The 14,515-nt window shown below is 40.0% G+C and overlaps 1 pseudogene; it reads left to right on the top strand.

The window, feature by feature from the left end:
• The window catches only part of LOC125554978, a 34,403-nt pseudogene extending 27,210 nt beyond the window's left edge, over nt 1–7,193 (top strand).
• Nucleotides 7,194–14,515: the final 7,322 nt, after the last annotated feature.

Raw genomic sequence — 14,515 nt, 5'->3', positions numbered from 1 at the left:
AATAACCCTTTTATTCATTTTCTTTGTCGGCGGGTAGGGGTTGGGCAAAGTTCATCAGGGCCATCTCTTTAATTATCATGCTTGATTAATTATTATCTAATCAAATTCCATTCTCGTAAAGGCCCTGAAGCAGGCGCCGGGGAATAATCTGCGTGCATACTACATTTGCGAGAACATTCGCATGATGGCGTCCGAAAGGAGCAGATCTCAAAGACAGGAGTGGGTGCGTTTGTCAGAACACTATTCACAATTTTTACACCATTATCGATATCTAGTCACACAACTAATACACATGCATATTGATCTCCTTCTTAACAGTTCAAAGAGGTGCGGGAGAAGCTCCTACCAGAGGACCGCATAGAAGCAATTCAAGAGGAAATAGCGGGATTTTTGCTCGACCAGGTCATAGATCCCAAAGGAGAATACTATTACCCGCTACCGCCCCCATGAACCACTTCCAATTGTTATCGTGCTCCGAAGGCACCAATTAGGCTAATGCCACTGGCTCCGAACGCACCAATTAGGAGAAATTGTAGATAGCTAGCTAATTGTATGTGTGTGTGTATATATATATAGGGTCGCGCTATTCGTCACCCTAGGTGAGGAATAATTATTCTTCACCCCCCCTCTATTTTACCATCAATGCACCCTAATTTTACGTTCCGTAAGTTTTGTCTTATTTCCGATGCGAAAAGAGACCGTAAGAAAATATATAATCGCCGTAAAAAATATTTTATGTTATGTAAAATTACAAACGTAAAAACATAAGTCATAAGATAAGAAAATTTGCAGTTTATGTGTATTTTAGATTATGTTTTTACGTTTGTAATTTTGCATACCATAAAATATTTTTTACGACGATTATATATTTTCTTACGGTCTCTTTTTGCGTCGGAAATAAGACAAAACTTACGGAACATAAAATTACGATGCATTGATGGTAAAATAGAGGGGGATGAAGAATAACTATTCCTCACCCAGGGTGACGAATAGCACTATTCTAATCCCGGGATTAGAATAACTATTTGGATCATGGAACGCCCTATATAGACGCCGCGGAGTGGATACCGAACTCCGAAAAAAACCAACCTCCCGCACCACCCGTGCCGATTCCCCAACCTCCCGCACCACCTCTGTCGATTCCCCCCGGCTCCCCCACCCTCCCATCATCGCCCTGGCTCCCGCCGCCGCCCCCCAACCCCGACGCACCTCCTGCTTCCGGCCACCCGACCCCAATGCCCACCTCCTGCCGCTGGCCACCACACCCCAACGCCCACCCGCTTCCGGCCACCGAAGCCGCCGCCCCAACTCGCGAGCTCCGCCACCGCCGGCGTAGCCCCCGCGCCCTGTTACCGGATCCATCGGCCGCAGCGGCACGACGCCCACCTCCGCCCCCTTCCCCCAGTGACCCCGACCCCATACTGCATCAGGAAACCGCCGGTGGCCTCGGATCTGAGCATTGGCCACTAGTTCTGCGGATGCTCTTGTGGGGGTTGTGCTACTCCGGCGAGCTCCTTCATCCTCGACCACGGCGCGCCGACGATGCCCTCCTCCCTCTCGTTCCCTCTACCATCCCCGAGCCCAAATCCGACGAGCTTGTCAGCCGGCGAGCCTTGCTGTCCCTACTACTACCACCACCCTATGTCCATCGTGCCTATCCACGATATACCTGCAGCTAGAGGAGGGCTCGGCCTGCAGCAAAAGGAGGGCATGACCTGCAGCTGCGTAGCCACATCCATCAGAGAATATAGAGGCGGCTGGGTCATGGATCTTGCACGCGCCCCTCCGGCCAGGAGGCTGCCACCAGCAGTAGGTCGTCTTTCCACACCTCCCTGTACAGAACGCTGACAACTCCAAGCTTCTCAGTCCCTCTACCCTCCTCCAGTGTTCCTTTGCATAAAACGATCTCTGGTCCCAACAAGCTAGGAGAGGTTTGTGTATTGTTGCTCACGAGGAAAGTTTATCTAAGTTGACGCAAAAAAGTTCGTTTTGTAATTCATGGAAGTTTGATGCCTATGCATGTGAGACTGGAACTGTTTTCATTTCATGAAAAGCCAAGAAAAATTTGTGGATGTGTTGTAGGTGTGTATCATGTTTGTTTAGAACTATTTTAGAACTATTTTTGTCATGTTTGTTTCTCCATATTGGTGTTATAGTGTTAGTTTTCTATGTTCATGGAGTAAAAAATTATGAAGTTCAATTTTGAGAAAGCAGCAAGTTCAAACAATATGAAAACACAAAAAAACATTGAATATAAACTTTTTTAGTGAGGTTAAAATTGGAAAGGCATGATAAAAAATTGTTCTCTGTTCCTTACGGTAAAAAAATGTATCATCTATTGGTTGGTTTCCCCAACTAGTTGCTCTCTAACACACATTATATTGCTGCTTTCCTTCTCCTTCATGAAACCTTTACAAAAAATAGAGCATAGAAGTTCAATACTAAAAGCAAAAAACAAGCATGCATTTCTTGAAGACAAAAAAAAAGGTTGATGCGAAGTTCATATTCTCTGCCGCGGAAAAACGTGCATAAAAAAGGTGTGATTTCGAAAGTTCGGGTGTAACGAACATCGAAGTTCAAACCAAAAAATCCAAAAAAATCATGGAATTCAAAAGAATAAAAACTATGATGTTTCATGAAAAAAATTAGTAGCACGCAAAGTTCATGTTTCAGAAAATTTCGAAGCTCACGTGTACCACGTACAGAACAAAAACGATCAAATAAAAAAGGGACCGCCTAACCCGTTTCAACATTAAAAAAATGAAGTTTTAATATCATAAAGACAAATTTGGAAGTTCAAAAAAATTGTGCAAGAAGTTAAAAAAAGTAGTTCAAAAATCTTTATAACGGGTTTTCCCCGTTTGTAAAAATATCAGAGAAGTTCAAATTAAAAAGAGGAGCATCTCAAAAGATTGTATAAAAACTGATTTTCCCCATTCTATAAAAACTAGAAGTTCAATTTAAAGTAACGGCGCGGTATCGTTGTTTTATATAAAAAAGCATTTTCCCCGTTACTAACCAATAAAACTAAGAAGTTCAAATTTAAAAATGATGAAGTTCGATGTCTATAAAACATTCGGATTTTTCACATTATTAAAAAAACAAGAAGTTCAAAATTTTAAAACAAAGAGGTTAAAAAAACTCGAGTTTCCTCGTTACTAAAGAATAAAGCTAAGAAGTTCAAATTAAAATAACAGAGAAGTTCAAATTTCTTAAAAACCTCGAATTCTCGTTCTAAAGAATAACTAATAATTTCAAATTTAAAAAATAAAACAACAAAAAAGTTTTAAAAGGATTTTCCCCGTTTTTTCAAAATTTGGATTTTCCCCGATACTAAAGATTAAAACAAGAAGTTCAAAAATTAAATAATAAGCTCAACTTTTAAAAGTAGAGCGCTTCAAAATTTCATAAAAAGATTAAGAAATGAAACCAGGAAGTCCATATTAAAAGGATGGAGAAGTATAGAAAACTCAGATTTTCCTCGTTATTAAAGAATGAAAACAAGAAGTTCAAAAATTAAATAACAAGAAATTCAACTTTTAAAAATAGAGCGCTTCAAAATTTCTTAAAAAAGATTAAGAACTTAACTAGGAAGTCCATATTAAAAAGATAGAGAAGTTTGATGATTATACAAAACTCAGATTTCCCTCGTTATTAAAGAATGGAAACAAGAAGTTCAAAAATAAAATAACAAGAAGTTCAACTTTTAAAAATAGAGCGCTTCAAAATTTCAAAGAAAAAAATTAAGAAATAAAACAAGGAAGTCCAAATTAAGAAGATGCAGAAGTTTGATGATTATAGAAAACTCAGATTTATCTCGTTTATTAAAGAATGGAAACAAGATGTTCAAAAATAAAATAACTTCTAAAAAAGTTGTTGCTAGAAGTTCAAGTGCTCTGTCTGGGGAAGTTCAAAAATTCTTGTGAGAGAGGTTGAACAAAAATACATGACAGAAGTTCAAGATGAAAATGGCGGGAAGTTCAACTACTACACGAAATGCGTTTCAGATAGGAAAATAAGAATAGAAAACAAAAGGCTTAAAATATTTTGTTGCTAGAAGTTCACGTGCTACTCCCAGTGAAGTTTGAGATCTCTAGTGGGAGACGTCCGACCTTCAGTTACATGTAAAAAACAGGAAAAAACGATGTTGTTTTACGCATTCAAAAATATATTTTGAACCATTGCGAGTATGAAAAACTCATCAACACAAAAAAGTTGCGTGTTTTTAATAGCTTTACATCGGTACATCATTTGCTCAATTACGGTAAGTTGTTTGAGAATTACGGGAAAAAAACATCACGTCAAAAAACAGAGTGAAGTTCAAACAGAACTGCCACATAAGTTCAAGTACTTCACGCGATGCATTTTCGACGAATCTGTTTTGCGATAAAGGCAAAAAGAATGATCTCGCCGTTTTTGAAATTACTTGAAAACAGCTAGGAATGAGAGAAAGTCGTCAACAGGAAAAAGTTTCTCATTTTCTGTAGCTTTTCAACAGTATATTATTTGCCCCATTCCGATAAAGTTTGTAGAAATTACGGCGGAAATACATTTTCTCCATTTTTGAAACTGACTTAAAACCGTAAAGAATTGGGAGAAACATTACATACCAAAAAGTTTCGCATTTGTTCAAGCTTTCCAATGCCATATCATTTGCTGCATTCGGACGCACGGTTAAAAAATTAGCTTGAAAATACGAACTTGGTAGGACTTGGACCATTTTCTAAATTACTCTTAAACCAATCAAAATTAGAAAAAAACTATCAAGATAAAGAAGTAGGGCATTTGCATAAGCTTTGCAACACCGTATCATATGCCTCCATTGGATTAGCCGTTTAGAAATAACATCGAAAAAACGAACTCAGCTGTTCGGTTTACGAAATTTTACGTTTTTTAAAATCACTATTTAACCATAGAGAATTAGAGAAAACTTTCAACATGTGGAAGGAGCGGGTTTGCAGCAGCTTTCCAATGCCATATTAAATGCCTCATTCCGATAAACGGTTTAGAAATGCGATCGAAAATACGATTCATGTTTTTTGTGCGAAGAAAAAACGGTTTTCAAAACTGCTCTTAAACCGCTTATATTTTGCCAAGTTGGGTCAAGATATTGGTCTCCATAGCTTTCCAACGGTATATTGCAAGCCCAATTTGGGAAATGTTGGCGGAAGTTCAACCTAGTTCATAGGGAAGTTCAACGTACTACTAGCGGGGCAGGTTAGGTTGTGATCAGAATATTATTCTGACCCCGTGATCAGAATAGTGTATATATATATAGGACTACACTATTCTAATCCTGGGATTAGAATAAGTATTTGGATCACGAACCCCTATATAGGAGCAGCGAAGGTGTTCCCGAACTCACAAAAAGAAAGAAAAAGAAATCCCACCCCCGTTCCCCACCTCTCCATCGCTCTCTCCCTGATCCCCGTCGCCGCCATCCCCGCTGTCGCACGCCTCCTCCCTCACAGCTCCTCTCCCCACGGTTGGCGGGCCTCCTCCCCACGGCCGGCGTGCCTCCACCCTCCACCCCCGGTCGGCGCGAATCCTCTCATGCAGTCGGGCCAAGGGGGCAGGAGCTGCTGCCGCCCCCGCCGACGTCGTCGTCCTACGAGGCGTGGGACCTCTCCGACAACGAGGCGGCGCCGGCCACGTCCTGGGCCACCCTGCCCAACAGGGCGCTGTTGTGCCACCCACCGCCGCTCGATGTCGGGAGGTGCACCTGCATCATTGTCAGGGAGAAGGCCACCGGGGCCAGAGGCGTCGTGCTCTACTCGCTCTACACCAACGTGAGCTAATCCCCGTCCTCCCCCTTCTCTTTCTCGGCTTCAAACTTTCAAAATCCGGGGGAGAGTAGTGTGATTAGTTGCTGAGATTGGTGTCATAAGGATTCGTGTGTGCCCATCTCTCTGTTGTGCGATTGCAGGAGGGGAAGAGGCGGCAGGACCGGAAGCTGGCGGTGGCCCGGCACCGGAGGAGAGGGAGGTCGGAGTTCATCATGGCACAGAAACAGGACGGTGTCTTCTGTAGCTCCGACAAGAACTTCCTCGGAACTATGCGTGCCAATCTTGTTGGATCCAAGTACCAGATTTGGGGCCAGGTACATGATGTTCCCCTTCGTGATTCTTGATGTCGCTCTCCTGGATTCCGGACTGATTTACCATGGTATACATGAACCAATGATGAGTGTTAATGGTCGTCGATGTAGGGGAACCGGGTCAATGAGCTTAAGAGCCAGTCCAAGCGGCTTCTTGGCGTTATCGCGTAAGATTCAATCTCCGTGCATGACATGTCCATGAATTGTATGGATTTCTTGACCAATTTTTTATTTATGCAGGTTTGCCCCTACTATTATTACGCTCATGGGGAGTTTCAGAAGCATGAGGGCGTGGATCCCCAAGAACCAGTCCATGCAGGTGAGGACCAACAGTTCTGCTCAGGTAAATCCATTTGCAACACTTGGAGATTCATTAGTGAACTTGAATGGATTCGTTTAAACAAAGGAGGCATATGGTCTTTAGTTGTGGAATGTTGCTGCAGATTCAGCACGTTAGTGGGCTTCCAAAGGATTGGCGGGAGAAGAGGAGCAGAGCTGACCAACTCTGCTCAAGATCACCTTTCTACAACAATGTAAGCAGCTTCCCTTAAGAAACTTATTGAGCCTTCGGATCAACGTGTCAGGAATTGGGAGCTAAGCTTTGAGATGTAATTGTTTCACCAGTACCTAAAAGGCAATGTGTCTGTTTTCTGCATTTGCAATAGATGACGAAGCACTACGAACTAGATTTCAGAGAGAGGGTTGGGAGGATGGATACAAGGTGCAGACATCAGTGAAGAACTTCCAGATGACTTTGGAGGTAAAATTCTGCTTCGACCAGATCCCGCCGCTGCGGCCAGTGCCCCGACCTGATCCTGACGCCAGCACTCTCCCGGATCCCATGGCATGCGCGCCTCCAACCATGGCCACTGCCTTCCCCACCCACGAGAGCCACCAACCCCCCACCGGCTGGGACGGCCATGGAGGATACTGCGACCATCTAGCGGCCGCTGTGCCATCCAGCTACAGTTCAGAGCCGCCAATAGCTGCACGTCACACCCATACCCAACAGCGCCGCTGGCGCAAAGGTCGTCATGCTTTTACCGGTGCTTGGGGGTGCGTCGGAGCACTGCTGCCCACCTTGGCAGCTGCATAATTGATTCACCTAGTTTTAACAAGTACGTATTGTGTTTCAGTGACTGATCTCTACCCGTTTCACATCGAGCATGTATTTTTTCTTGTAGATGCCGGTGAGGCCAAAAGTGCCGGTGGGGATCAAAGGAGGAAGCAACAAAAGAAGTAGCCACGCGATCCAGTACAACAAGCTGCAGGCAGTGCAACATTTTTGTGCACTTCAATTCAGCTTCTACTCGCGTGCCATGCTGCCACTACCCTGGTGGCGCAACGCGCCTCTCCCTGTTAATTACTGCGTGCGAGAGCAATGCAGGTGTTGCCCCTGCACACGCAGCCTCAGCAGGCGTTGTATATTTTAGTAACAGTTTCATGATGTTGTATATAGGTGGCATTTGTGCCCGTGGGTGTTTGTGATTATTCCGAAATGGGGATATCTCATTTCATATTTCTGTTGCTTACCACATGGGTGTGTAGTGTGTGCTGATGCATGCGACACAGCCACTGCCTGGCAGCACACGCATGCCACCAAACATCCTAGTAGTATCTTTTTTAGGTCAAATGTGTGTACTACAACATGTTCAGTTGTCAGTTGTGAATTAGATACATGATATTTCGACATTTCCCATTTCAAAAATATTGATGAATATTTCTACATGTGTATATTGAACTTAAGAATTTGCATCCGATTTTTATAGACCAAAACACCATAGTTTAAAAATGCAATAAATAAAATAAAAAATCACGTGAAGTTCACTAGGAATACATAGGACATATGGAGAACAAAAACATTGACGTTATTTTTTTCAAAAGTAAATTTTTTAGCAAACCATCAAGTTAAAAGAAACAAACGTTTGTTAATCCAGCCTCGCTGAATAAAGAAGTTCAAAGGAAAACTAAAAAACACAAAACTCAGGTAGAGCAATTAGATATTATATAAAATATAAAAAATATCACATTTCGAAAATAAACTAGGATTTTCCCGGCTTCTAGAAAAACCCTAGAATTTCAAATTTAAATAACTAAGGGTTCAATGTTTATTAAATAACTAAGGGTTCAATGCTAATGAATAAATAAGTACGTTAGAAAATAGAGCATTTCATAACTTGTAAAACAATGATTTTCTCTGTTTTTTTAAAAAATCTAGAAGTTCAAATTTTATGACACAAAAGTTCAATGCTTATTACAAACCAAGAAGGTCAAATTGACAAAACAAAACGGTTTTAAAAAGTTCATAAAATACGGATTTCCTTGTTTCTAAAAAAATCTAGAAGTTTCAATATAAATAATTGAGCGGTTCGATGTTTATTACTAAATCCATAAGGTTAGATAAAATATTTTTCAAAAAGGTTTATAAAAAAGAGAAGTTCAAATGAAAATAACGAAGCGGTCCGATCTTTATTATGAAACTAGGATTTCCCTGTTACTCAAAGAATAAACCAAGAAGTTCAAAATTAAAAAAAGGGGCAGTTCAAAAAATATTGAAAAACGGAGTCTCCTATTTCTAATAAAAGCAAGAGGTTCATATTTAATGACAAAGAATTTCGATGCTTATTACAAATCCAAGAAGTTCCAATTAATAAAGATTAGTTCCAAAAAATTATATAAATCAGATTTTCCATGTTTATATACTAAGAAATAGAAAAAGGCTCACTTTGAAAATGTTAACTCTCAAAGTTCAAATTTAATAAATTGGATAGTTCGACAAAAAATAGAAAACAAAAAAGAGACATACATATCTTTGTACAAAAAAATCCCATGGAATTTTATTTTTGTCTTTGGAAAATGGATGTTTCTCGTTCCTTAAAAACACCTGAAAGTTCAAATTTAAATAACAAGCGGTATGATATTTATTAAGGAATTAGGATTTTCCCCATTACTAAAGAATAAATTAAGAAGCTCAAATTAAAAAAATAGAGAAGTTACAAATTTTATAGAGAAAATCTATTTTCACCGTTTCTAGAAAAAACCTAGACTTTCAAGTTTAAATACCGGAGAAGCTCAATGTTTAAATAGCGGCAAAGTTGCGTGTTTTCAATAGCTTTCCATCGGTATATCATTTGCTCAATTCTGTTAATTGGTTGGGGATTTATGGATAAAAAATAATACATGAAAAATAGAGTGAAGTTCAAAAAGAAGTGCTCTAGAAGTTCAACCTCTCCACGAAGTGCATTTTTGGAGACTCTGTTTTTCCAATGAAGGCATAACGCATGATCTCAGAAGTTCAGGTTGATAACTGCCAGACGTTCACGTACTACACGGTGTGCATTTTGTATTAAAAAGAATAAAAATGCAAGGCCTAAAGTTTTGTTGCTAGAAGTTCAAGTGCTCGGCCCGAGAAAGTTTAAAAATTCTTGTGAGAGAGGTTGAACAAAAATACGTGACAAAAGTTCAAGCTGAAAACAACGAGAAGTTCAACTACTGCAAGGAATGCATTTCAGGTGAGAACAAAATTATAGACAAATAAAAGCTTAAAAGGTTTGTTGAAAGAAGTTCAAGTGATCTGTCCGGAGAAGTTCAAAAATTCTTGCGAAAGAGGTTCACCTTGTATCTCCATGATCGGTTTTTTCCGTATAAAAATCGAATACAATTCTTTACTCAAAATATAAAAAGGTGAAGTTCAAATTGAAATAACAGAGAAGTTTAGAGTTTATTAAAACCTAGGATTTACCTGTTCAAAAAATGAAAAAACACAACGCCCTCTTTTACACTTAAAAAAACTAATAAACAAAAAAAATGGTTGCTAGAAGTTCAACTACTCGGCGAGGAAAAGTTCAAAAAATTTCTTCTAAGAGAGGTTCACCGTGTATTTTAGATGTCCAAAATACATAAAAAAATATGTTGTTTTTGTGTTTTAAAATAATTCTCTCAAACCAGAGAGAATTTCAAAGTGATAACAACCGAAATTTCACGTACTACATGGTGTGTATTTCATATAAGAAAAATACAATAAAGTGAAACAGAGTGAAGTTCAAACAGACATGCCCCAGAAGTTCAACTACTTCACGCAGTGCGTTTCCATTCGCAATGAAGGAAAAAATCATGATCTTGCCATTTCTCTAATTTACTTCAAAACAACAGGAAATATCATCTGTGTAAGTTCAAGTCCTCGATCGAAGAAAGTTAAAAAAAATATTGTGAGAGAGGTTTGTACAAAAAGAGTATCATTTGTGTAATACTGACGAAATGGATGAGAAAATTATAAAGGAAAATACGTCACAGAAGTTCAACGTGAAAACAGAATGAAGTTCAACTACTATAGTGAATGAATTTGAGATGAAAAACTTTTAAAATCGTCGGGAGTATGAAAAAATGATCAACACGTGAAAGTTGCGTGTTTACAATAGCTTTCCATCGGTATATCACTTGCTCAATTCCAGTGAGTGGATGGAGAGTTACGAGCAGTGGATGAAGAGCTACGAGCAAGAAAAGAACGTGAAAAAACAGAGTGAAGTTCAGGTACACGCGCCGAGAAGTTCAGGCTCTTCACGCGGTGCATTTTTGAAGAATCTGTTTCGCGATAAAGGCAGAATGCATCATCCCGCCGTTTTCGAAATTACTTGAAAACGGTTAGGAACCAGAGAAAACCATCAACATGAAAAAGTTTCGCATTTTCCGTAGCTTTTCAGCGGTATATTATTTGCCCCATTCCGATAAAGTTTATAGAAATTACGGCAAAAATACGTTTTTAACCATTTTCAAAACTGACATAAAACCATAATGAATTAGGAGAAACAATACATACAAAAAAGTTTCACATTTCTTCAAGATTTCCAATGCCATATCATTTGCTGCATTTGGACGTACGGTTAAAACATTAGCTCGAAAATACGAACTCGGTGGAACTTGTACCGTTTTCTAAATTACTTTTAAACCATTCAAAATTAGAAAACACTTTTAACATAAAAAAGTAGCACATTTTCATAGGCTTTCCAACGCCATATTATTTGCCTTAATTGGATTAGCCGTTTAGAAATGGCGTCAAAAATACGAACTCGGGTGTTCGGTTTGCGAAATTTTATGATTTTCCGAATTACTCTTTAACCGTAGGGAATTAGAGAAAACTTTCAACATGTGGAAGGAGCGGTTTTGCAGCAGCTTTCCAACGCCATATTACTTGTCTCATTCCGATAAATGGTTTAAAAATGCGATCGAAAATACGATTCACATTTTTTGTATGAAGAAAAAACGGTTTTCAAAACTGCTCTTAAACCGCTTACATTTTTGCCAAAAATTTAACTTGGGTCATGATACTGATGTCCATAGCTATCCAACGGTATATCGCAAGCCCCATTTGGACACCTTTTAGCTGAAGTTCAACCTAGTACTCGGGGAAGGTCAGGCGCGTTACTCGGGAAGTTCACGTTGTGATCAGAATATATATATTTGGATCACATCGCCCTATAAGGAGCGCGCGGTGGTGTACCCAAGATCCTGAACAGAGAAAATCACAATGACCCAACTTGCCCACAACGCACCTCCCGAACGGCCCATTACAAAATCCACGACCTCTCCCCCACCTCGACGAAAACAGATCACGCGGACGTGACCGATCTTCCTCCCACCTGCCACCGCCCCGCCCAGCCTCCCACCCGCCGCCGCGCCCTCTCCTCGGTGAACTGCACCCCGCCGCCGAACCTCCGCCGCCCACCGCATCCAACGACCCCGCGCCACCCCATCCCCAACCTCCCCAGTGGCCGGTGCGCCGCCTACCGCGCGATCGGGGCACCTCCTTCGCCATGGCCGGCGAGCCTCCTTCCGCCGCCACCCTCGGATCCAGCCACCGCAGGGCCGCAGAACCGCATGTGCTGTTCGCTGGGCCCTGGATCCCCATGCACCGTTGCAGGGCCCTGGAACCCGAGCGCCGCCACCTCCGGGTTCTTGGCTCGCCTGCTCCATCACCGCTGGGATCTCGGCTCCCACATACGCCACTGGACCACATGCCGCCGCTGACCACATCACCCCGTCGCCTACGCTTCCCCTCTTCCTCAAGCTCGCCCTGCCCCTGACCCACACCTGCCGGATTGCGGGGATCATGCCACAGCATCTCCCCTCCCCCAAGTTCGTGCGTCACAACACAAGCTCCTTCCCCACTGCCGGCCAACTGTAGCCGTTGTCGCGCGTGGACTGCAGCAACAGCGAATCTGACCTTCCCTGGCATCACCTTTCTTCCTTCTCTCATGTTCATGTTCTTTGGCTAGTTTACTGAGCAGCGCCATCCATTGCACTGTGGTCCTTGTTTTATTTCCCTTCAGAATAATGTTTGCATCTAAATTTTCTTGTTGGGTTCCAAAATCAAGTGGCATGCACTGCTTTTAGTCAGGTGAGGGCCTCCGCTACTGCTAACCTCCCGACGTTCCATGTCACCTGCTTGTGTGTGCTTATCAATGAAGGAAAAACAGACATGGGCAAGGTTATATCTACAGGCAAAAGTTCAGAAAGAAGATGGAGCGCGGTTCAACTTATTCTTGCATTTTTAATTCTTATTACAAAAAAGACATCTCAGAAAGAAGAAGAAATTCTAGGCTAATCGTCTTGTTTGATGTTCAAGTGTTCAGTTATTTTGTGCCTTTTTTGCTCTTCGTTCTGCTCAAAGGCTTGTGTCTTCAAAATCCTACACTCTGCCACTCAGCAGGTCATGGCCTCCTTTGGATGAAGGTCACGACCTCCTCTAGATGCAGGTCGTGGTGTCCATGTCGTCACTGCTCCAGCGTATCACGCTTCCATACATGGTGGTGTTTTGGACTGGAGTAATACGGAACAAGGTAGTGTGTGGAGTGGCTAAGAGCTGCCGACCATCGTGTGCGCCTCAAAACAAACTTCCTGTAGCATGTGTATGAGTTTACCCACAGTGATTTTTGTCAACATGTTCTTGGGGATGCAGACCTAAAGAATCAACTTGCTCGTTGGTCGAAACTAATATTAATCACATTAGATTGTAGTTGTTATGTGTGGCATTATTGCTTCTTTGGATTTGTTGTGGCAAGGAAGAAAAAGAAGATGGGGAAAGGACATGTGGTGGTGAGTGGATAGTGAGTGGGTAGGAACTGTCTGAAAAAGAAAAAAGATAGCATTTCAATTGGCCATTTTTTTATCCATTTGGGTAAAAAATGTTGTCCCCCATATGTTACTTAAGGTTATAATAAATGAATTTATTTATTTTAGTTTTTTGAATTTATTTATTTTAGTTTCCAACGTACAGTACAAATAGTTTTCTTACAAAGCGTTCAATAATTCCAGAGCAATTAGAAAGAAGGTCAAACACACTTACGTCGGAAGGCCATGTTTACTAAAAAAGTTTCAAAGAGTAAACATATTTTCAACGTCCAGCTTAATTAAAAATCTGAGTGTTTTTAGGAAAGATGATTGTGCTCTTTTCCGTGTTTGCTCATATGACTAGTTTGAAAATTTGAAAATAACCGAGCAGGTCAAAAAACCTAGAAGTTCAAATTTGCAAACCTAGAATATTATTTGCTTACTTAAAACCATATTTTTCTAAGAAGTTCAGAGTAAAAAATAGAGAAGGTCAAAGGTTAAAAAAACTTAGATGTTTTCTCATTACTAAAAAATAAAATGAAGAACTTCAAATTAAAAAAAAGAAAAATAAATTTAAATTTAAAAGAATTTTATCATTTTTTAAAAAACTCCAATTTTCACATTTTTAAAAATACACAAAGAAAGTTCTAATAAAGCAAGAGTGGTTCAATGTCTATAAAAAGCTTAGACATTTTTTCACATTATTAAAAAGTAAAAACCAAGAAGTTCAAATTTTCTAAAACATAGAAGTTCAAAACACTCGATTTTCCTCGTTACTAAAGAATAAAACTAAGAAGTTCAAATTAAAATAAAAGAGAAGTTCAAAGTTTATAAAAAACCTCAGAATCTCGTTCTAAAAGAATAAAACTAATAAGTTCAAATTAAAATAAGGGAACAACAAAAAAATTTAAAAGATTTTGCCCTTTTTAAAAAAATTGGATTTTCCCCGACACTAAGTATTAAACCAAGAAGTTTCATTTTAAAAAACAGAGTCATTCAATCTACATTAAAAACTCAATTTTTCTCGTTACTAAAGAATAAAACGAGGAAGTCCATATTAAAAAGATGGAGAAGCTTGATGATTATAGGAAACTCAGATTTTCCTCGTTATTAAAGAATGGAAACCAGAAGTTCAAAAATTAAAAAACAAGAAGTTCAACTTTTAAAAAATAGAGCGCTTCAAAATTTCATAAAAAAGATTAAGAAATAAAACCAGGAAGTCCATATAAAAAAGATGAAGAAGTTCGATGATTATAGAAAACTCAGATTTTCCTCGTAATTAAAGATTGGAAACAGGAAGTTCAAAAATAA

Source organism: Triticum urartu, chromosome 4, assembly GCF_003073215.2.
Source record: "Triticum urartu cultivar G1812 chromosome 4, Tu2.1, whole genome shotgun sequence".
NCBI classification, from domain to species: domain Eukaryota; kingdom Viridiplantae; phylum Streptophyta; class Magnoliopsida; order Poales; family Poaceae; genus Triticum; species Triticum urartu.
Note: the sequence above shows the minus strand (reverse complement) of the source record. Positions and strands in the feature narration are given on the sequence as shown.